This window comes from Aphelocoma coerulescens, chromosome 3 (genome assembly GCF_041296385.1).
Source record: "Aphelocoma coerulescens isolate FSJ_1873_10779 chromosome 3, UR_Acoe_1.0, whole genome shotgun sequence".
In the NCBI taxonomy this organism is placed as follows: domain Eukaryota; kingdom Metazoa; phylum Chordata; class Aves; order Passeriformes; family Corvidae; genus Aphelocoma; species Aphelocoma coerulescens.
This window is the reverse complement of record NC_091016.1, coordinates 14,107,325-14,131,529: the sequence shown is the minus strand read 5'-3', so window position 1 is coordinate 14,131,529 and position 24,205 is coordinate 14,107,325. Positions and strand designations below refer to the sequence as shown.

The window sequence follows — 24,205 nt, the reverse complement described above, 5'->3', positions numbered from 1 at the left end:
TGGCAGTATTAGTAATCAAAATGCCAAGAGAAATGTTCTTTTTTTTTGAAAGCTGCGGACTCCCTCACCCTTTGTGGTTTCCAGGAACCAGTATTAGGAAATTAAATTAAATTAAATAAAAAAAAAAAACAAAAACCAACCAAAAATAACAGTTGCTTCAGAAGGTTCATGTGAGAGACAGATGAGATGGCTGAACTAAAGGAAAACCTTTATGAAAAAGAAAAAAACACTGAGACCTCCAAGATATTTCTGGAGTTTCTCTGTACACCTTTGGCAAGCCAAAGTACATCTGCAGTGCTGGGAGTGCCCTGTCTGATGCAACTTCAAGCTTGGAATCACAGCTTCCACCCAAATCCTGTCTAGCCTCAGAACTCAAAGGATATGGGCACCAGTTGGATGAGGTTTCTTCTTCCCGACGTGTCTTGAGGAGCCTTCCATCAGTGCATCCACTGCAGGGAGAGGTGCAGCTGAGAAATGCAGCTTTTCCAGGAAGCAGTGGGAGGTGGTGTTGGCTTCATGCACTGAGGGATCATAATCACTAAGCTGTCCTAATGAAAGAAACAGCCCAAGAGGTGATTTGAGGCCTCACCCAGAAGCAGAGTGGGCTCAGCACCTTGTCTCTGCTGCCTGGAGCAGGGCAGGTTTGGGCCACGGCGCTGCTGCTGCTGCCCGAGGATTGCTCTGATGGCACCGTGGTATAAAGCAGCTCAAACCAGGGATCCAGCGTGGGATCCTCGAGCTGCTGCTCGCAGGTGTTTCTGAAGGGGGAAAAAGCATTACTTCAGCCCGTTAAGAAGTCATCTCAGCTAAGCTTTCTGGGGAGCTCTGAAACATTTCCCTGCACTTCCACTGTAGCAAGACCTCCTTAAAGAATCCTTAAGTGTGTTTTGTCAGCACTTGAAGTGGAGATTACATCATCTTGTAATATATGTCTGTAAAATCAAGGCATAGCAGCCTTCCCTTTCAGAACGTGTACTGCTGTGAAGGAGACTTGAACACTGCATCTGCTGGTCAGAGTACAGTACTGCCTCCTTCCCCTGCTGCTTTAATTGCCTGTAGCAGCCCTTTCTAGGACAGGAAGTTTATGTTACCTTTTCCAATTGAAACTTTATTAATGTTGAGTAAGGAACTGGACTTTGGATACTGTGTCTAATGTAGTTACTTGAGCAGTTGGAACTTAGGGACCTAAAATTATCACAAACTGGGCTGCCTGGTGCTTCGAAATCAAATGTTGTTTTTCATGAGAATTCTCTTTTAGGATATATTTCTATTATACAATCATCAGGTGCTGTTTTTCTGTATGAGTCAGTTTAATCGAAATGCCATTCTTTACTCCTATGATTCTAGTAGTATTTTTTGCGATTTTCTGGAGAAGAAAAGATCACAAATAGATCCAAATGGTGCAGTGGCTTTAGGTTGCTTCTGTTTTTGACCAAGTTTAAACACATCCTCAAAAAATGTCACTTCAGGAAGTGGGGATGCTTTGCTGTGGCTTGTGCCAGCTCAGGGGAGAATGGTGTTGTTTTGTTATCGCTTCTCAGGGGCTGCAGTGCCAGATGCTGGAGCTGCCAGTGACCTGAGAGCCTCCCACCCCACTGTCACCTCCCACCTTGCCCTCATAAACATCTCCAGTCCCTTCACCCTTGCTCAGCTCCTGAGGGGAACAATTTCAGCCCAAACCAGAACCCTTGTAAACCACATATTAAAAGTGTTTTACAAGCCTGTGCACCAAGTGGGGAATGTGCACACAGGGTGCATTGTTCACATGTGGCTGTAAGTGAAGCCAGGAAAAGCAGGGAAAGTGGAGTGCGGCCACAGAAGGGTCCCAAGGGAAGAGCCCCCAGCTGGGCACCAACAGGACCATGAGCCTGGCTGGTGGCTGCAGCTGCATTCAGCTCTTGGAAGCCTTTCTGAATTCAGAGGCACGGGAAGAGGCCCCAGGAGCACCCAGGGGCCAGAAAACATTCAGAGCCCTGCTCGGTGAGCAAAGAGGCTACTGATGGAAGTGAAGGGGAAAGGATCAGCTTCCCCCGTGCTTTCAGGCAGGGCAGTGTCCGGGTGGAGGGGAGCAGGGTGGGGGCGAGGGGAGGAGGCAGCAGGGCACCTGGAGGGGTCAGAGGGGCTGTCTCCCAGGTTTGAAGGATGGGGCTGCTTGTCAGGGAGAAACAAATCACTGTGAGGCCCAGAGTCAAAGGGAAAATGTCCTGAGGATTTGCTCCAGTGGCATTTTTGGACCAAAAGCCTAGGGATAGGTCTACTGACAGCTGGAGGGATTGAGAAAGCAGCTGGGCTGCTGTCACCCTGTGGCTGGAGACCCTGCACTCTGCAATTTAAATTAAGCTGTCATGGACCTCAAGATGTTTGTGCTTTCATCCTGGCCCACCTAAACCCTGCCTACTTGATTTTTTTTTTTCAAGCATGCAGGCAAGACCAAGGACTTGTTTAAATGGGGAGAAATAGCCTTACATTTAACATAATTTTAGTATTTCTATTTGAGGGAACAATTTGAAATAGTTTTAATGTTTAGCTGTAAAAATGGCTTTAATATTTAGATGGGCTTTAATCCATCCTCCTAAGTCTTTTCTTTTTCCCCCAGGTTAAACTTGAACTTCGTAAGTACTGATGATTTGAAAAGATATAATTAATAAATGTATCTAAAGAAATTAAGGGTGTTAGGATTCTGCCAAGCTTTGTGCAGGGCTTACCTCTCTTACCTCTTATTTGGTGTTGCATCTGGGCTCTCTTCCAAAGCTTTCCAAAACGTGTCTTTTCTGGCCTCACTGAAGCTGCATCCCAGCGCTCCCAGATGTATCCATGGGGGTTGAATGGGTGATTCCCCACGCCAGAGGCTGTGCCCAGCTGTGGTGGGAACATCTGAAGAGACAAGGAGGTGCAACATAAAGTTGTAAGTAAGTTCCAACTTTCAGAGTTGATGTGAACATCACATTTTAAAGAGAGAGCAGGGTGAGGCAGGTCTGGGCTGCCTTGGATGTTTTTGTCAGCTGCTGGTGGTGCTGGCTGCCTGTGATCTTGCTGCTGGAGAGACACAAGATCTTGCTGTGTTGACAGCAAGCAGTGATTCCTCTGCCACCTTGGTAGCTCTCAGCTGGGGGCTGCACTTCCCACTGGGAAGGGTCTTTATTAAGGGTTGAGCTGGGAGAGGTGTAACCTGCAGTTCTTGGAAACTCTTGGTGGTCACAGCTTGGGGACCTTGGCTCAGGACTTTTGTTGACCTTATTTCATGAAGGGTGGTTTTTTTGGTTGTTACTGCCCTTTGTCCTTCCCCTGCTCACCTCCAAAGGAGCCTGACTCTGTCACCACCAAAACTCTGCAGCAGTACAGAGAGAACTGGGCACTTTGCCCACTTCTCAAAAGCAAGAGGAGATGAGTGAATAGCTGTGTCTCCTGTCCATGAGGAGAGTGAGGTCATGGTGATGGACAGCGCTTTGTGTTGGAGAGTTCATTATTAATTGTGTTATCTCAACTTCCACGCTGTCTTTGTGATGTACCAAATGACCACCCTTTAGCAATGCAAAGCACTCCATCTCTGGGTTAGAGAATACCTCTGGGTTCTGGCTTTCATTAAATTTGTCCTGCTGTGTGTGTGCACAGCATTCCTTTCCCCTTAGACAGGCTTTTAAGTGAGCCAGGCCATAAAAATATTTACATTTTTCTATAGCATCTGGTCTGTACACAGTCAAACAAGCATGGCACTCACTAAGGAATTGTGGGACTGGGATTCAGTGGGAATGTGGCATCCTAAGCTGCAACAGGCTGGCTTGCCTTGCTCCCATCCCTGCACTGAGGAGAACCTCACACAGAAATGTCTCTGGGACTATGAAACTTGTTTGCAGGCGCCAGAAAGAGGCACTATGTTGTGCCTATCTAGACATAATTCCAAGCAGCAGACTGTTAACATTATTCTACTCATAGGAAAAGCTTTCTTTGTTTTAAAGACAGATGTGGTGTTTGTTCAAGACGTGTTTGATGCATTTAAAGCCCCCATACATTGCAAGACTATAGTAGATGCCCTCAGCACTGCTTAAGGCTTTTAGTTAGAGGTGTCTTCTCTCCTGAGTCAGTCTTGATCCCTCACCTGCTTCCCTGCATGCTGCTGACATCAGCTCTGTGATCGACGGTGCAGGATCTGGGTTTGGGGCTTATCTTGCAGAGCAAAGGTTTGTTGTGTGTTCCTTGTTCCCTGTTCTTTGTACCACTGCTGTGGAGCAGCTGTGGCAGCTGGGGAAAGAGCGCTGGAGAGGGACTTTTGGCAAGGGCATGAGGTGATAGGACAGGGGAGAACGGCTTTAAACTGGCAGAGGGCAGGGGTCGGTCAGATATTGGGAGAAATTCCTTACTCAGAGGGCGGGGAGGCACTGGAACAGATTGCCCAGAGAAGCTGTGGATGCCCCATCCCTGGAACAATTCAAGGCCAGATGGAATGGGGCTTTAGCCACCTGGCTGAGTGGAAGGTGTCTGTGTCTGTGGGAGGCAGTTGGAACTAGATGAGCTTTAAGGTCCTTGCATCCCAAACCATTCTATGGTTCTGTGATTCAAGGGAGCTCCGTGGGACCAGCCAGGCTGGGGCAAGGATACAACCCAGGGCACGTGCTCCAGTCCTGCAGCATGGCGAGTGCTTGCTGATGCTGTGCTGGAACTTCCTGGATCCAGGTGTCCCAGTTCCACTGAAATTCACTGGGATTCTGACTCCAGGCACTCTGCCACATGTCCCATGCTGTTACAAGTGAGAGTTAAGTAGCTACAGAGACTTTCCAGCATGCCTGAGCACCTCACTCCTGGTAATGTCAGCGTAAGGTAGCAGCCTTGGCATGTTTGAAAATCCCACTAAACATTTAGTGCAACCCTGCTTTGCCAAACCCCTCATCCAGGCTCCCTTTCCTTTTGGCTGTATGGGAATAGCCCTGGAGATAGAGGGAACAGAAATGCAGGAATCAGGCCCTTTGACTGTCCTGAAAGACATCCTTTCCAGATGTTAAGAAAATTGGCTGTCTTCCTCTATTATTGGACTGAATTTATATCAATTTATGTATTTATATACATATGTCTTGCTGTGGTTAAGTGCAGTACACATTACACTGTCTGATGTGTCCACTGAAATGTCAAGAAACAGTTTCTGTAAGAGCCACAAGGTTGCACTGAGTGGGTGTATGAATATGATTTTATGTATCCTTTCACATATATATGTCTGCATAAATACAAAAATATGGCTCTGTATCTACCATTCCATGACTCTCATCTGTCATATCTCTATGGACTGTATGTATGATCTATCTATCTATCTATCTATCTATCTATCTATCTATCTAAACAGTTTCACCCTATATTCATTTTGGAGATACCATAGCAAAGTGTTTGTGGTTTTTACAGAAATATTTCTTTTTGCTTTGACACAGACACATGAAGCAGCTTCCCAGGATGATGCTGAGAAGAGCTGGAAGGTGGCAGGTACAGGGGTGGCACACTGAGCTGTTCCTGGCTGCTCTGGAACATCCCCCTGAAGCTGACATTTATGGTAAATACTTCGTGCTGATGGCATTATTGCAGGAAATACTAAATGGATCTGATGCTGAATGCTTACAGTCTTACTTTTCCTGATAACTCTATGTTAATGTAACATTAATTATTCCTGACTTACAATGCTGTTGAATGTTGATAAAGGCTGAATTGCTACTTGAAATGCTGATCCTGACAGTCTTGTGGCAGGCAGTAAAATGTGATTTCCCAGTCTTAGGGGAAAAAAAGGGAATACATTACTACTCTGATTATAGCACTTCAGAGGAAATATATTCCAGTCACATCTCATGGAGCACTCACCTGAATCCCTCTTGCCTTCAGTAGCCAATGCCTTTGCACACGACATAAAAGGAATATACATATCCCTTTTCTTTATTTAAAATTTTATGGCAATTGCTGATGTGGGTTTAGTTCAGTGTGTGTGTGAGCAGATCCCCACAAGAAGGATGCTGTGTGTCCATGGAGCAGGGGGCATTTCCTTCACCTGACAGCTGGCACGTGGGTGTAAAGCTCCTGGAGCAAACAGAGAGGGACCAATTCCCACTGGTATCACCTTCCCTGCGATTTTGAATTTGAGTTTTTTGCCTCCAAACACTGTCATTGCCCATTTCTGTGCACCCACTGTTTATCTCTCGTGTAACACTGCCATTTTTATGGTATCAAGAACATGGGAATTTTAGCAAAGCTGGGGACTGCCAGGACTGGGAAACCACAGGGATTAATTTCCCATTGAGCCATTCAGCTATGTTCAGCTGTTGTCCTCCAAAATCCTCTCCTCCTCAGTGCTGTAGGAGGAAACAACCTCCATCCCTCCCCAAAGTCCCCACCTGTGTGGCAGTGGAAGGGCTGAGGAAGGGAGGAGAAATGCTTATAAAAGTAGGATTTTGAGGAACCTTCTTCCACTGTCCTGCACAAGCAACCACTTGTGGCCTTCACTGTAGGAAAAAATGTTCCATCTCTCAGAGGGTATTTGAGGTTTCTGTTTGTTTGTTTATTTAAAAAGAAAGCATCTGGCATTTGTGTGCAAACATTAATGAGTAATTTAAAATAGACTCAGCACTGCACTTGTGAGGCTGGGATCTTCCAGCTAGAAGAGATGAGATGAGAGGAGATGAGAGGGAGCAGGCACACCCTGAAGGACTGCTTTCCAAGGATGAGGAGGGCAGACAAATTTAATTTTTACCTCCCTCCTCTTCCCACCTCACCACGACTATCAAGAGCACTTCCAGCCTTCTAAAACCCCTTGGTGAGCACTTTGAAATCAGAGCTAAAATGAGTATCTTTGAGGCTGCTGTGCCCTCTGTGGAGAGCCCAGCACTTGGCTGTGGGTCTCTCCAAGGAAAGCAGTTTATTTCTGGCACTGCACAGGGCCACAAATAGACCTGCTGGTGGGGAGGGACAAGTGTGGGCTGGTCTGGCTCTGTCCTTTCTGCAGTGTCAGCTGGCAGCTGGAACCACTCGAGTCCATTAAGATTCAGAAATATACGAGAAGTGAGGCTCTAAGAAGACTCAGCCGTGTTTTTGGAGGTTTCTGAGCAGCACAGCAGGCCAGGAAGCCCTGGCTGGAGCAACATTTGATTCCAGCAACCTTCCAGCAGATGGGGATCCATTGCAATGCTGGGGCTATAGGAACTTCTGGAGTTTCTTTACAGGAGGGAATTGCCCAGTATAAATAAAACATTTAAATCTCTGGCAGTGTAACACTCAGAGAATTCCAGTTTTGGGAGCAAGAAACCTTCCTGCTTTAGATTTGTCTCAGGGAAGGAGCTGTAAGAGAAATCTCCCAACAGGAAAAGGTGCTCTTGTGTCAGGTTACACTTCCACCATCGGTGCCATCACTGATGATGGTGTGCTGGCTGTGCCAAGCATTTTCCTTCTCTAAAGCCTACACACTCCAAGATTATTAGAAAAAAAGCTACTGCATCACATACAAATACTTGATTTTGTTTTCTGCTTGTTTTTGTCTATTTCTGCTTCTCAGGCCTTTACTATAGAGACAAAAACAGGAGCTGAAGCAACTCCAGCACCTGGGATATGTTTGAGAAATGGAGAGAGCACTGTGTGATCCAAACACCTGCTGAAACTTCCCCCATGCACCCAGAGAGATGCTCTCTTGTGTTCCTCTCCTCTGTCATAGTGAACTCATTCATTTTCCAAATAGCTTTTCGTAGATGGCTGCTGGATCATGCACAGAAACTCTCATGGGAGGGAGAGCAGAGACTTCCTCAGGCAGTGCTCAGCAGTGAAGGGTGGTCGAATGGACTTTCCTGGCTGCTGCTGCAGAGAAGGCTCAGGACATGCAGGCCCAACACCCCTGTTCATGGAAGCAGGTTGCATTTGAGGAAAAGCTATAATTTTAAAAATTCATTTTATTTAAGTGTAGCTTAATTCCTTTTGCCTTTGGAAGCAGCTGTGCCTCTGTGTGTGGAACAGCTTCACTGTGTCAAACTGTACCACCTCCAGAGGCTCTTTGCACTGCACCAGCGTTCATAAACCCTTACAGCTTCCATGTGGAGACGAACCCTTGATGTCCCTCCATCTCCTGGGGGTGTCACTTCCTGTGGACAGCTGGGCCCAGGCTCCTGAGATGTAAAAGGGGGAGTGTACTTCAGTCTGTTGGGGCTCATTCGAAGAAGTGGTGCAGCTGGTTTGTCTGCTGAGGTGGAGCTTGGATGCCTCCCAGAGATTGCTTTGGTGTTTGGTCATCATCCCACAGGCTTTGCAAGGAGGGTCACTTAATTTTGAGCAGGATGTCTCATACTCTTGAATACTGCATGCTCTAGAGTGCTGTGTGGATGGAAGGTTAGAGGTGAACCATATAAAAGCAGATGTGAAGGAGAGAATAGGCACCTTCTCAGCATTGTTAAATGAATCGGGAACCAGGGTGCCCAAACAGGAACAATGCTGCAGGGAAGGATTTTGGTGATCCTCTCTTCTAGTGCTGCTTGTGAAAAAGGACCCATGCTTGCCCAAGAGACAGCAGATATCCAGGGCTAGAAATATAAGTGGTGAGTGAAGGAGGGGAAGGACAGGTGAAGTGGTTCCTGAAGGGATCACAAAACACCGACGAGTGTCTGCAGAGGGGCTGAGCTTCTGTACCCAGGCTAGTGCAATGTGAATCCTTTGTGATCCTGACAGATGCCTGCAGAGAAGCAGAAACAAAAGATCGTGGTCTGACAGTGATTAATGCATCATTAGTTGTCAGATGAAGAATTTTGGAAGTGTGTAGATAAGCCCTAGGCCAGGTTGTTGATTGTGTTTGGGAAAACTGCAGAGGCTGACAGTGTGGGGGGAGCTGGGCTTCAGCAGTTACTTACCACAGGCGCTTACTGTGCTTTGTCTGAAACCAAGCTGTTAACAGGACAGGAGGAGAAATGGGTGTGCAATTTATCAAACAAAGCTCTGCCTCAAGCGCGGGTTATACTGAAAAAAGCGACAAAAACCAGAGCCGACCCCAGCCTGTGTTACCCTGGCATCTTTGCAGGGTAAGGAAGAGGCTGGGCAACTGCTGCAGTTCGTTGCTGTCTTCCAGGATGCCGTGGCATCCCTGTGAAGGGGGGAAATGCAGCTCTTGCTGGCTGTGCTCACGGCTGGGAGGTTGGAAGGGCTGTTGGGGAGCTCCTGGTGCCCCACAGGGCGGGCAGCAGAGAGGATGGGAGCTGCATGGGGCAGCACGGGGGTGTTCCCAGGGAGAGCCCGACCTCCCGTGCTGCTGCAGCAGAAGGCACTGCCTGGGGGGCTGTGGTGCTCATCTCCTGCAGGCTGTGCCCCAGTGTGCTCCCCCTGCAGCTCCCAGGGTGGTTCCTGCTGGGGATGGGGACACGGCAGCACTCACCTGAGAGCTGGAGGGGAGATGCTTGGATGGCAGCAGCTCTGAGCACACCTGATAGCAGGTTCACAGCCGCTCAGGGAGGCTGTGAGTCAAACCAGGAGGCAGTGGGCAAGTTCGGGCACCTCCAGGGCTAGGCAGCAGCAGAATGGGAATATGGAGCTCCCAGATGGTAGTTTTCAACCAAGGTGCCCAAATGCTCCCAAAATCTTTCTTAAGGTGCCTATGGTATTTGCAGGGCTTGGTTTTATTGTAACAGCAGCAGCCTTTAATGTCCATGGCTCCTGTTCTCCTGGTGTAAGATGGGGTTACTTGTGCTGAACCCTGTTTTGCAAAGAGTGCTGCTATCCCTGGGTGAATGCTCCTGAAGAAAATCACAGTGTTTAACATACAACCTTGCTCTCTGGCTCTGCCTGATTCTCACACCGGTTTCCAAGCTTCTTAACGTGTAGATTTTTGTCAGGTTTTGGAAGAGGGATTTGCTGAGGAACAAATCTCCAGAAAGGGCTGGAGAAAGAGGATGGCTGTAAGCCCTGTTTAGCCTTGGTTAGTTTGGCATGAACAGGGCGGGAGCTGAACACATCCCTTCATCTCGAGTGCCCAGCACTGCACAGGATCAGCATTGAAGTGTTAATTATAGTAACACACGGCCATCCTGTGTTTGCCCGTTTTCCTCTGGGTGTCTGAATGGAAGTGCTTTAACCCTTTCAGTTCTTGGTAGGAAAAGCTGTTGACACCCTGTCCCATGGGGGTGATGAGTGTCACGGCCTGATCCTGCTGGACCCTGTGCATCAGGGGCTCTCTGGAGTCTGTTCCAGCTCTCTTCCAGCCCCAGCTCCCAGTTTCAGTCCTGAAGTGTTTTATTTTGTTTGCTGGATGTTTCCTCTTGTTTTCCCATTGTCATTCACTGTGACGAGATCTGCCTCATTTGTCCTCCAGGGTAACACAAAGCAAAAGAGCATTCCCACATCCTCCCAGGCCGGGCTCATTGTCTGCAGGGGCATCCAGCCTGCAGCACCAAGGAGCTGCTCAAAACTTTCCAGAACTGAGCTTTCCCTGAAAATGTGGACCTGTATGCTTGGGCTGATGTAAACTGGTGTAGCTCCACTGATGTCGATCCAGCTTATAGAAGCCAAAAATATGGCTTAAAGAAAGTGAATCACTCTGCTGGAATGTAGCCAGCTCCGAAGCATACCTGTCCCGTGGGAATGCTGAGAAGTGAAAGTTGCTTCCACCCTTTTTGACTGATCACCCACAAGCAAGCCACAAATCTGCCATGGGAGAAAGGATGCAGTGCCATGTGTGAGTCCCTCTACCCTCTGTAAAGTGTCATCTGTTCTGGGGAGGGGTAGAGATGGCCCCATTGTTTATACAGCTCCATAAATGAACTCACACATTCATCTTTTGTCTTTCTTTTTCCTCTTTTTTTGAAATTTTCTGATTTCTCGGTGGGAGCCCAACTTGCTGGTGCCAAGAGCCTTCTTGCACTTAGGGGTAGGTCTGCAAGAGCATGGGCTCCAAACCCCACAACAAAAGGGATAAGGAGATGGAGCAAGACGGAGGCAGACTACCAGGCACTGCAAACCTGGGCTTTCCCTGGGGTTGCCCCTGTGTGAAATCACAGGATTTTTCCAAGGTAAAAGGCATCAGCAGCCGTGCTGGCCGATGGTGCGGGAGCAAGCACTGCCAGCCCTGCAAAGCTGCGCCCTGGAAGAGCTGCTGTGATTGGAAAGTGGAGTATATTAACTCCAGATTTCTACAGCGAGGCTGGCATGCCAACAATAGGGTCCGAACACAAAGGATCCCTTGCAGATATAAATCAGGGGAAGGCATCTCCAAAGGCTCCTGCCAGCCTGAGTCACACAGCCCCTGTGCCAAGTGCCAGCTGCTGAGTGGCATCGAGCCCACAGCTGAGTCACAGGCTCCCAGCTCAGGGGGCGTTAGTGGTGTCCTGATTAGCAAACCCACTGAGAATGTGCTGTGCTGACTGCAGGGCACAGGTGTCCCAAACAGAGGGCTTGTCCCCCACTGATGGACAAAGGGAGCTTGGGGGAACAGCTGGTCAGTCTCTAGGGGAAAAGAAGGAGGTGAGTTATAGGTCCTGTCGTGGCTCAGTTGAGGAGAGGCTTTAGGGAATAGAGGCTTTGCCCCTGATGAAGGAAGTAGGGCAATGGCTATCACTGTCCCAGCCATCTACGTGCTTGGAGATGTTTAGAAATATCTTTATTATGTCATTTTGTCTACAGGAACAGATGGAAAGGCTGGAAATTTTATCTCCTGCTGTGCTTGATACAGCTCCTCAGCTGGAAATAAGCATTGCTGGAGCTGAGCCAGTACAGAGAACATGTGTGTGCACCCTTTGTGTGTGCTGGCACAGCATCAGCCTTCCTGAGGGAAGGGTGAGATCCTGAGCCTCCCCTCGTGTGGCTGCAGTGAACTCACACCCTCCCAGCTGGCTAGCAGCTTAAAGACCTCCTAGCCCTGCTGGGAAAAGGACCCTTCCCGTTGTACAAGGTGCTTAAGGAAGGTTTAATAGAGGGTTGGGTACATCAGGAGCAGCTGTCAGGATAGGGAAAACAGCAAACAACACTCTTGTTGTGCTCCTCCTGTGCATTGTAATGCCTCTCACCCTTTGGCTCCCCTTCAAATGCTGGTGGAGTTCACTGACAAGTGAGAGGTTTCTAGTGGGTAAATGAGTAATTGTTCCTTTTTTGTTGGGTTTGCTTGGGGTTGGTTGGTTTATTACAAGGGAAAGACCATATTTGGGGCCTGATGTTAGGTCAGAATTGGAACTGGAACTTTAAATACAAAGCCCTTTCCCCCCAAAAATGATCATGTACACTGGTCTCTCAGCCTGGTACTCAGGTCTAAGACACCTGAGCACCGAACAATTTTCTTGCTGCTGCTGAACACAGTAGGACACTGGGGAATGTGTTTTGCTGTTCAACTCTGTCCTGAATTTGCTACTTTTCATGTCCTTTTAAAAAACTGATAATCTTGAACCTTCCCATTTTTCTTGGAGTATAAACGCTTCATGGGGATGCTTTCCTGTTTGCACCTACCCTGCAGATCCTGATGTTAATCTTTGATTGGGACCTTGTTGGTATTTCTGCAGAGTAAATAGAGTTATCATATGTATCCAGAACTTAAAATTCAGGTGAGAGCAGCTTGTGTGGGTGCGAGGATGTGCATTGCAGAGACAGGCAGAATAAAGTTCAGCTATTTTTCTTTCCTTTTTGTGCCGCAGGGCAAACCTTCCCCAAAAATGGAGGCTTTGCCACACATTTTCTATAACCAGCCAAATAAAATATTATGTTTGATAGCATTCAGAGTCAGAGAAACAACTCAGGCTCTGGGCTTAGCATTTTTTCTTCCTCACAGTGGCTTCAGCTGAATGATAATCTTTAAAACTGTGCATGTAGGGGGCCAGATCCTGACCCCCATTGCCTCTGCACTGCTGCAAAAACTGCCCAGCAGGAACAAAGTGAGCTGAGTTGGTTGCTACAAGCACTGGAAACTTTTTCTGCACTGAAACAAGGGAAAATCAAGCTGGAGTGGGCTGGAGTTATAGAGCTTGCTATGTTGAGTAACCCAGTAGTTTTCTTTAAAGACTCTGAGTAGCTTGGTTTACACAGCTTCTATTTTCACTGTTTAAAATTGATATTTTGTTTTAGCAATAATTCAGTCTTGGCCAGTTTATTTATAAAAAAATCCCCAGTCTGCATTGAATTGATCCATAATTATTCACCTCTGGAATCTCAATTTTGTCTATTCTCCATTTTCTCACAACTTGAAGAAGAAAGCTTCTCACAAGCTTTCCTCAGAGGGGTGGATCAATGGATCATGGAACAGAGAACAAAGAGGACGTTTCAGTTTTCATTACAATGTAATATTAAAAAGCAGCAGGGTTTGGTGTTTGTTGTTGTTTGTTTGTTTGTTTGTTTGGGATTTTGGTTTTGTTTCCCATTGAATTTTTTTGTTTGCTTGTGTTTTCCTGTTTTTAAACCAGCAAGAGGATTTGAGATGCTTCATTTGCACATTTATCCTTAGGAATGGCAATGCTGGGGTCCTGTTGAATACTGCAGAACCACTGCTCCAACCTGCACTGCATTTTCCCTGATCATTAGTCCCTCAGTCTTTCCAAAGTCCTTCTCTTTCTACCCCACTGGGGCTGCCCTGTGTGCCAGGTGGCTGCAAACCACACTGTGTGGGCACCAGGGATATCCCTGCTAGAGGAAAATCCCAGGGAAGGAGAGTAAAATCACAGGCACTTTCTAGCTGCACCTTTAGCCAGGACTTTGTTCTTTTGCTGCTAGTAAGGCAATTGTCTATTTTTTTTTGATCCCTCTTTTCTCCCAGGTTTCTGGAAGGATGCATGCTGTTCCCCAGTGTTCTTATGTACCCCAAACCCCACTGAAGAGGAGTTGTGCTTGTCCCCACCAGCACCCACTGAGCAGCCAGGCAGCTCACTGCTGGTGTGGGGAGACCTGGCTCCACCTCCCTTGCTCCTGAGCACTTTCTGCTGCTGGCTTTACTTCTCTACCTGCTGTTTATAGCAAGCACCCGTCACAGATGTAAGCTCATTAATCACACCAAGCCATGCTTCCCTGATTCCATTTATAGCTCTATTCCCTCTCTATTCCTTTCCACAGCCTCCACCTTACTCGGTTCTTGGAATCTGGGCTTTGCTTTTATTTAAGCTTGGAATGGATAAAGCATGAAGAAACCAGGAAAATTTGGAAAGGCAGGCTAATATCACAACAAGTGTATGTAGGATATATTTAATGCTAGACTAGTTGGCCTAAAATGTATGGGCAGAAGACTGGCAGCAAGGCTGTTGCATTAAGTGAAATAGAGACCATTTACCCTCAGAAGTTAATAGGCACAGGACAGACAAACAGGAGCCCTGTCATCCTCTTGGGATTTCTTGTGCCCTGCCAGCAGCCAAGATTGCTTTACTGCCCTTAGCACTGGTCAGTCCAGTGCTGACCTTGGCCACCAGCCTGGCTGGGAGTCCCATGGGCAGCTCATAGGAGGAGGGGAAGGGCCATGAAATGTAAAATTCTCTGCAGAGGCATTTGGGTCCCCAAACATGCAGAGAGGCACTTCTTGGCCTTTTAAAAGTGTGGTGGTTTGAACGCCTCCTTCCCCTCTTTCTCCACTGACCTTGGTGTCTGCAGAGCTGTTCCTCTCACATATTCTCCCTCCTCTCTTCTCTGGCTGCAATGATGTCTGCCCAATGACCTTTCTTCTTTCCTTCTCAAATGTGTTGTCACAGAGGCATTACTATCATTCCTGATTGTCCCAGCTTTGACCAGCAGCAGCTCTGTCTTGGAGCTGGCTGGCATTGGCCCTGTCAGAGGTGGGGGAAGCTTCCAGCAGCTTCCTATGGAAGCCACCCCTGCAGCCCCCCATCCTATCAGCACCTTGCCATGCAAGCCAAATACATTAAGTTCTTTGGGAGATTGGAGGGAGAGAGGAGGAAAATTCCCATTTCAGGGATTGAGTCTGAAGAGCTTGACCCACTTGGAGGCCTTGGGAAACCTCACTGGGCACCTCTCTTTGTGTCTGTTCTCCTAAATACCTTGGTAAATCTGCTTCAAAGTAGTTCCTCCTTCTGTTGAGCAGTTTCTGCCTGCCCAAGGCTGGGAATAGAGTCCTCCTGGCTGTGTGAAACTGCTGCCCTGACACTGGAGTGTGAGGGTTGTACAGATCCCAGGGATGGCAAATGACTCCAACAGCAGCATGTTCCTAGCTGACATGGATAGCTCCTAGCAGACCTTGCAATAGGTCTGTCAACAGCAGCTGGAGAGAGCTCTGGTCCTGGAAAACAGTGTGTCAGCTTCCTGGGTTGGGTTGAAGCCCTCAATGCTTTGTCTGAACCTAATGTGTCACAGTATTGCTTAGGATGAGCTGTGCTGCCACCCCTGCTGCAGTCCTGCTGGTGTGGAGCATGGGATCTGCCTGTCCTGGCCCAGGATGGGCTGGCAAGATGGACTGGCTTGCAGTACTGCTTGAAAGCTGCACAGACCTGCAAGTCTCTTGTATTTATATAATTTTGTCCGTCTCTTTCTGCATCTGAATTTTAAAGATCCATTATAAGGCAATGCTGCTTTAGTGGTGAGCCAAGTTTTTCTTCCAGAACACATGGTCCCTAATGCCTTCGTTCTTTATTTCCTTTGTTCTGATTTATTGCCCTTGCCTTGCCACATGTGCGAAGCACAGTGGAGGAACAGCTACCAAACCCAAAAAAACAGTCCTCTCTTCCCTCTTCCCAGCCCACATGCATCAGGATTAACACCCTGAATAATTTATGTCAAGTGATTCAACAGTGAACTAACTTATCTCTAATTTCTTACCTGCCTCCAAGTAAATATGCTGATGAAGAGTGAGCATATGTAGATAATGTGAGGATTATGGTGAACCCAGCAAAAGCTACTGTGGAGAACTGAAAAAATGGGGTAGACACTAAATCTAGAGAATGGTAGTGACATTAAAAAAAAAAAAAAATTGTTAACTGCCTTTTCTAAATAGGCATTTTGTGGATATAAATTTTTATGTGCCTTTTATTGATACCTAAAATGGCCTAATTTGTCAAAAACACTCTCCCACAAAATAAAGGCTACTTTTTGGTATCCCAGGGTAAGCATCAAGAACCCAAGGCACACAATGGCTAGTAAAAAAAAAAAAAAAAAAGAATTGTGGAAAAATAAAATTTAAAAATTGTGAGGCTTGTAGGGCTCCATGAGATAGTAAAGTTCTGCTTAAGTTTTTGTTTGGGATGCTCTTGACAGGAAGCTTTTTGTCATGTTCAGGCTTGTTAACTGCATTGGTTAACAAAGGAGAGCATTCAAAGGCCTGCTCAGAGGCATATTTGTCTTTTTTTTTCTTTCTTATTTTTCTTTTCAATCTTTTTTTCTCCTTTCTAAATGGGAACCAACTTTCCTAGCAGAATGTTTTACGGAATCTGCTTTCCTTGAATCCAAAATGAGGCAACAGCTGTTCTTGCAGCAAATTGCAACCTCTCTGTGCTGGATGGAGGCACATCTTGTCACAAGTGGTACTGGTAGCAAAACCTTGGTGAAAAAACCTGCCTGGCTGGGGGCTGGTCACCCCTCTGAGGTGAGCTGGAGACACAATTTCACTTGGTTTCTTTGAAGAAAGAGCTGTACTCCAGCCAAGTTCAATGAACTGAAGCTTTAGGAAACCTAAACCTGAATTTGAGAGAATTTGGGCCGATAGGTGGGTTCTAGTGAAAACTAAGTCAGACTTTGACCCCAAGCCAGCAAAACTTTCTGATTTTGAACACTTTTTGAGGATTCAGTGAAGCCAGGGAGTCAGGGATGGTGAAGACACAGAAACTCAGCGCTGGTGCATGTCTCATCTAAATCCTAAAGTCCAGATCAAATCCTAATAAGAAATGATCAACCTGCTTCTTTGATGAAACTCAGAGTACAAGTGCTGTAAAATATGCATCACTGAGCATCTTTAAAATCATAATAATGCAATGACTTTAGACTGCTTTCAGGTCCAACCGAGCAGTGCTTGAAGTAGTGTACTTGGTACCAAAGTCCAGTAAATTATTTGTATTCATATGACTTGTGGTTCTTGGAAGCTTTCTGAATGTGCAAACTCTGTTTTATTTGGGGGAAAAAAGGCAGACCACGCTTTCCTGGCTGAAAACTGCTTGTGAGAAGGTCTTTGTCAGAAAAACTTAAGAGCCTTGGGCCCTTTTTTGTTGTCTTAGAAAACAGGAAATGAATTTTAGTTCTGCAGTTGATTTCTTAAGTGACTTGCTTTCTATGATCACGTTGGGGTTCTGGAGTGCTGCAGAAATGATCTGAGGGCATTTTCAACACTTCAAAATTAAAATCAAATTGCTTGACACTGTGCCAGCATTTTAATGAAAATTATTTTCTTTAAACAAACACTTGAGGACTTTCAATATTTTTTTTAATCACAAGAGTATTCTTAACCCAAACACCTTTTCTTTGTGGTTTTTCAAGGACCTAGTCTGCAGTGCTACAACCAGATGTGCCTTAGGATGTAATCAAATTCAAGATCTTTTCAGCTGAAAACTAGACGAGTGAGGAGCAGTCATTTTCACGCAGCACGAAGTCCTAAGTAGGTGTGACTGCAAACACCATCTCTGCCTGTGGGCCCACAGAAATGCCTGGGCAGAAATACCAGCAGAGGCTTCTGCTCCATGGGGCAGGTCAGGCACAGAGTGAGCACTGGGGCCTGTGCAGCTCCCAGGTTGCCCTCAGTCCATCAACAAATGATTTTAACAAGAGCTGTCATTGCTTTGCTGAGAAAAACAGGTGTAAGCAAAAGTGACCATGCAGCACATGGGATCACAAGGCTTCCATGTGTTTCTCCAACATCTTGTATTTTCTGATATTCACTGGGAGATTAAGCACAGCAGAGCAGGCTGCCTACAAGATAAATTCCCTATTAAAAATGTTGCAATATGCCCAACTTTCCTGGCCTTTTCCTGCAGCAGTAAGAGAACTCTTTAAAGAGCTGGTAGCAAGGGGAACAGTCTAAAGCTTAAGAAACATCTCCCTACATGTAACCATTAAAGTTACAACACTGCGACCTGGAGATGCTACAAGCAAAAACCAGCTACATAAAACCCTTTCAGCGCCATGGACATGGCAGCCCTTCAGACCGTGACTCCAGGATACTCTTCTTTGACACATATTGCCACATATTGTGAAGATAAATACTGTTACCCTCAGCCTGCTTCTGCTTCACTATCTGGGCCTGGCTGGGACTGGAACTGCAGAGATGTGAGTGCAGATAGGACCTCCCAGAGGCTTATGCTGGCCAAGAAAATGCTGGCTGGGAAAATGATGTGGAGCATATCCAAATAAGAAGAGTCTGGAAGGAGTTTGTGATGGTCTGTTTTTTCACTATTAGCTAGGAGATGTGAAATGCCCTTTTCCGGATGAGCACATTTCATGTTTTGCATAAGAAAGCAATTGCTTCTTGTAAGACTTAGCATTTCTGTTAATTGAATGAGCTGTCCATACAAATGGACTGCATTAGTCATTGGAAAGACCTTTTACAAGTTCCACAAGCATGTTTTAGACCTCTCCATAAAGCCAGTAGCATGCTGGACTTTCACAAGCAGAAAGACCTCCCAAAGTATGCAAGTTATTCCTGGCATGTTGTATTCTCAACATGTCAAGGAAACATGGATTATTTTTACACAAACAGGCAAATCAAAATGGTTCCTTAGCAAGCTCTCATGAGCATTCTTGGGCCCTGAGAAGGAAGAGAAAAAAGAAAAGTAAGAAAAATCATTGCTTCTGAGTTAGGTTTCTCAGATGGATCGTGTTGTCACGCATTCAGAAGTTCATTTGCACCACTTTGGCCCTCTGATGAATGATGGAGGGAGTGAAGGATAAGACAGAAAGAACAAACAAGGGCCATGAATTAATCTGGGTGTTTTATACTTGGGTGGATTTTTATTCCATACTGTGAATTTATCTTCAAATGTAGGCTGTGAAGAACTACAAACACTTTTAGAAGTTCTTTTTAATAGCCATTGATTGAAAGGTGATGTGAAGGTGTTGAGAGGGAAAGGATCTCTGGAGCTGAGCAGGCCAGTGTGGAAAGGACATGCCAGCATCTTGGTGGGAACCACAAAGCAGCAGAGCAGCAAAAACCATGGAGTGTCCTCAGCTCCCCTGACACTGCAGCACACAAATTCGGCCGTAGGTTTCACAAACATTGGAGGCTGTTTTGAAACTCCCTGTTATGGATTACAAATGCTGACTGCAGTTTCTAGGCAAATGCAATTAGATATCACAGCTCTGGCCTCAGCTCGGTGTTTTATGTCTGAGCTCGTGTTACTGTGTAGGGTCCCCATGCATGGGATTGCCTCAGCCAAACCCAGTTCTGACATCCACCCAAATAATCTTGTGATTTACCATAATCCTGTGATTATGGTGAAACAATAGAAAGTACTGCCTGGCCTCAGCATTTTTTCCATTTCAATGCAGAAAAGTGTTTTTCCACACGGTGAAGGGATTTTTAGCAGAAAAGAGGTGTAAAGCACGTATAAATAGTGACACTTAATGTGCATCCTCATCCATAGTTGCTCCTGTGGGTAGTCTGTTTATTGGTTCCATGCTCATGTTCAAATTCAGGAACAGCTCTTGCTGCTTGGGCTTGGTGGAGACTCAGCCAGATGCCTTAAGCTTCATCTTGGCCCAACTACTGTCATTAATTACATAGATCAGCATCAGTAACTATCCATAATTATACCTTTACTCAGTGGGAGGGTGGGTTTATTGCAAATACTTTATCCCAGGAAAAACAAAAAAGGGGAAGAGGGAACTTTTGTGAAGCCAAAACCTGCAGCAACTGGGTACTCTTGGATTTGGTGCTGTGCAGGGCTGGGAGTTGGACTCGATGATCCCTGTGGGTCCCTTCCAGCTCAGCTCCTTCTGTGACCTGTCAGTGGCTCCTGCACCACAGGGACTGTGCTGCTGTGTGAGGTGCATTGCGTCTGCATGAAATCAAAATTTGCACTGCCTTCTCTATTTCCCTTTCCTTTTTCTAACCTTGCACCTAAAATTTGCCCTCTCTCACCTGGCAGGCCTCGAGAAGAAGCTTTGGATGTGGTACCAGCACAACAGCAGTGAGAGAAAGCAAGACAAGTACCTCCAAGATGTAATAAATAGTACGGTTATTTCCTACTGTTCATCTGAATCTCCACTCCTGAGAACATGAGTTAAATCCTAAATTTTCCTTTTATTTTTAGGCAGAACAACCAGCAAGTTAAAAAACAGCATCATAAGGAGGTCCTAAGATGGGGCTTGCTCCAGTTTTCCTGCTGAGCATGTGTTTAGGAATTGCTGCTAAAAAAAAGTCAGAGAGGATGGTAGTTGCTGTGCTGTCACATGGCCTGATAGAGCGCAGAATCTGCTTAGCATTCTTGAAGGGAAATTATCCAGTGCTGCAACTCACAATTTATAATTGGGTTGCGTATTAATATCTAAAAAAGGCAATAAAATCCACTGTGTGTTTAAAAAAAATAGTAAGTAGGAGTATTACAAGCTGAGCAGTGAAAATCTGGAAGACTTCTTGGCTAGAGCAAGGCTGTGTGCAGTGTTGTTTCTCCTGTATTAATTACAAGCAATTTAAAATCATCTCCTTCCTTCAAGGAAGGATTTTGTTCAGCATTTGTGTTAATTTTAATCTTGCTAACGTGATACTCTCTTGGAACCTCTCCCTTGTGTCATAACAGTGAGACATGCTGCCTCTTTTGTCCCTGCCCTTTGGGAAACACAGTTACTGCTGCTCGTTGCCTCAACCCTGCTGTCGTGACTATCAGTACACCTTCCTTGAAAGGAAAAGAAACCAAAACCCAACAGCAGCATTGTTCTTCCCCCCACCAGAGTTCACTTTTATTTGTAGTATTTAAGCTAGACTGTGCAAGTGCCTCATGAAAATCGGGGGTTTAAAATGTATGGTGCTGTATTAGAGTGGAAAGCTTGTTATTCAGCACACTAATTATTTCTGAGTCACTGTATTTATGAAATGTCATGTAATAACTACTTCACCACCACGCAAAATAAATAGTGCAAAAGCAGGCACTTTATGATTTTGACATTTTAGTGTATTAACATATTCCCGAGTCTCTCTGGGGGCTACTGGGAATCAGATAATGTTTTTATGACTTCTAAAAAAATGACATTGAATTTCATAATCTGTAACACTCCATATATATCATTAATGTTGCACATTTTATTACAGCCTCAGTGGCTTATACTGCAAGTGTCAGCTGCAAAGAGAAAACCTACAAAGGTGGGGTTGTGGAACTGGGGGGAAACAAGAGGGTAAAGCCTTGCGGTGCACACCTCAAAGCCCTTGGACCGGCTGTAATGGCAGATCCCAGGCCATGCTGGGACACCAGAATTCCCCCTCAGCTTTTTTCATTTCAGGATGGATTATGAAGCCCTTGCTGAAGGAGGCTTTCTGCTCACACTTGTCACTAGAGGATAAGTAACTCTGGGGTTTTGTCAAGCCCTGTGTGAATGACCTGTTAACTCCAGAGTAACTGGGACACCTTGAGTAACACTCTGGGAGCGAATGCAGAAGGAAGAAGGATGGGTTGCTGCTCCAAGTGGGCTTCTGAGTAGTCCCACATGGTCCCTGAGAACAATGGGTGGATGCTCACCAGAATATGACTTCAGATAATGCTGTGCCTAAGCCCAGGCCTTTTGTGCTCCTCTGCAAAGCTTGCTTGGTGTTACTAAAGTTGTGGGTCATTTACTTGAATGCTGGGAGAAGTGCCTTTTGATATATTTATCCAGGAGCTTTTGGGAAAGGGGCAAGAGATGAGAAAGCAGTCACAGCTTCAGAAAAACTCAAATTGTCACTGAAAATGAGAGGAAGCCATGGCCACTGGTGGACGATCGGGTCAGTCCTTCCCTTTCTGACATGGGGCAGGACAGCAGTGTCTTGTCAGAGCTGCCAAACTGCTCCACATGGGTACAGAATGGGGCCCTGAAACTGTGGGGGATCTGGCTGGGTCCTGCTTCATCTGAATTTACAGCAGTTGGCAGATGGATGTGACACATCCTCTCCTCAGTGCTTTCTTTACCTGTTGGCATTAAAAAATAACAAGGAGTGTAGAGTGTGATTTACCATGCATTTTGCTGGAAGTGGTGAAATGATTTACCCTTTCCACACTAGGATAGACTGGTTATCCTCAGAACAATCAGCCCCCTGAGCTGGTAGACAGGGACAGGGAGCAGAAAAGCCCCCCTGTAATGTAGGAGAAGGTAGGCAGCGACCTGCTGTGCCACTTAGATGCTCACAAGTCTATAGGGCAGCATGGGATTCACCTGAGGGCACTGAGGGAGCTGGTGGAAGGGCTCACCAAGCAATTTTCCATCATTTACCATCAGTCCTGGCTGACCACGGAGATCCCAGATACTGGAGGTTGGACATGCATCCACAAGAAGGGCTGGAAGGAGAATCTGGGGAACTCCAGGCCTGTCAGCCTGACCTCAGTGCCCAGGAAGGTTATGGAGCAGATCTTGAGTGTGATCATGCAGCATGTACAGGACAACCAGGGGATCAGGGACAGCCAGGGTGGTTTTAGGAAAGGCAGCTCCTGCCTGACCAACCTGATCTCCTTTTATGGCCGGGAGATAAGTGCCTTATTGAACACAGTAACCAATGAGTGGACGTGGCACTCAGTGCTATGGTTTAGTTGATGAGGTGGTGATTGGTCAAAGGTTGAACTCAATGATCTTGGAGGTCTTTTCTACCCGGAACGATTCTATGATTCTATGATATATTTCTTTTCTGACTTTGCTATAAATACAAGCAGCTATTAAGACTGACTATTATATCCAAGGGTAAGTGTTTGAGATACATGAGAGATACCCAGGGAATTGGTAGGTCTTAAGTAGAAAAAAATGTCCTGAGATCAATTTCCTGATTCAGTAGTGAAGTCCTCATATCATATAAAATGTAATGTGATTGTCCATGGCCCTAATAAAATCTTGACTTTTCCACCAAGCTTTCATCTATAAAAATCAAATTTATCTGGCATTTGTCTGCATTTTGAAAGGGACAGGGAATTTTTGAAATTGATATGATAGTAGTCCTTTATGGTACATTAATATAGGAGAACAATAATTTGTTGCATTTTCTTCACACAGAAACAATCAGCTAGGAAATGTGCATAATAATTGTCTTTGTCCTTCATTGTCACAGGCCATTAGCTAATGAATCTTAGCTGTACTTGGCTCTTGCTACAATAAGAAAACTACATTAGAGATCTTGTAGCCTTGGTATTATATAAAACCTTTCAGTGGGTTTTATTTTAGTCTCATTGAGGTGATGCTGCCATGGGCTGAGGAATGCATCTCAATTTTGTGGTGAGCAGTGAGGTCAGCATGCACTGATGTAGTGGGTCAAGCAAGCTGAAGGGCACCTACACTTATTGAAGCTGCCAGGTGCCAGACCCTCTTTCTTTGGTTTCTTATACTTTAGCCAAAATTTTCATGCCTGCTCTTGTGACAGTTTCAGGTTCATCCTTTGAGTGGGAAGATTTGCTCAACTCATTCCAGCAGTACCAAGATTCATGCGAGGGAAAATCAGTAATTGGGCAATGCTTTAAATAAATGACAGGCTCATGTTAAGTTGTTCAGCTTTACTGCCTATGCAGTTTGCCCTCTCAACAGAGAGGCTGGCAAAAGAAAACCCTGTGATGGAAGAAGTGATCTTCACTGGCCTGAGGAAATAGGAGCTGTTGCTGGTGCGTTGGACACTGGGATCTGCAGGCCAGCAGAGGGGTACGGTGGGATTGTTCTTTGGGATGCCAGCTGCTGCAGCCTCCCAAGAGGCACTCCTGCTGCCCAGCCGTACTGGGACACACCAGTCCCCCAGCTACTCTGTCCTTGTCCCCAGCTGTGACACAGCTGGGAAGTGACACACCATTCCTGCTGCTTCATGTGTCACCGCCTGCTCCCAGGAAAGGAACAACCCATGAGTTCAGTCGGGTTGTTGCCACCTTTAGGCTACCCTAATGGTGTGCAGAACAGCCGGAGCATGAGACAAAATCCATACCACTGTCATTTGTGTTTGGCATCTTACTAGTAGCAGAAAAAGGACCTGAAACTTCTGGGCATTACTTTGTATCCGAGCTTTTAGCCCAGGGATGTCTTAGACTTGGGAGGAGAATGGATGGTGAGTGTGTGATACACATCTGCTGCAGACATTCTTAGTAGAACATTGTGGCATCATTCTGCATCTGTTCAGGGATTATTGCTTCTGCACAACCTGCAACACCACAGCAGCAAGGGATGGCTG

At 46.0% G+C, this 24,205-nt stretch overlaps 1 long non-coding RNA gene across 1 annotated transcript; it reads left to right on the top strand.

Moving 5' to 3' along the window:
• The first annotated feature begins 11,394 nt into the window (after positions 1-11,394).
• LOC138107139 (uncharacterized) lies at positions 11,395-20,410 on the top strand. Its single transcript, XR_011149259.1, has 3 exons — positions 11,395-11,451; positions 19,974-20,057; positions 20,139-20,410. It is a non-coding gene; the product is annotated as an uncharacterized lncRNA (long non-coding RNA).
• The last annotated feature ends 3,795 nt before the right edge of the window (positions 20,411-24,205 follow it).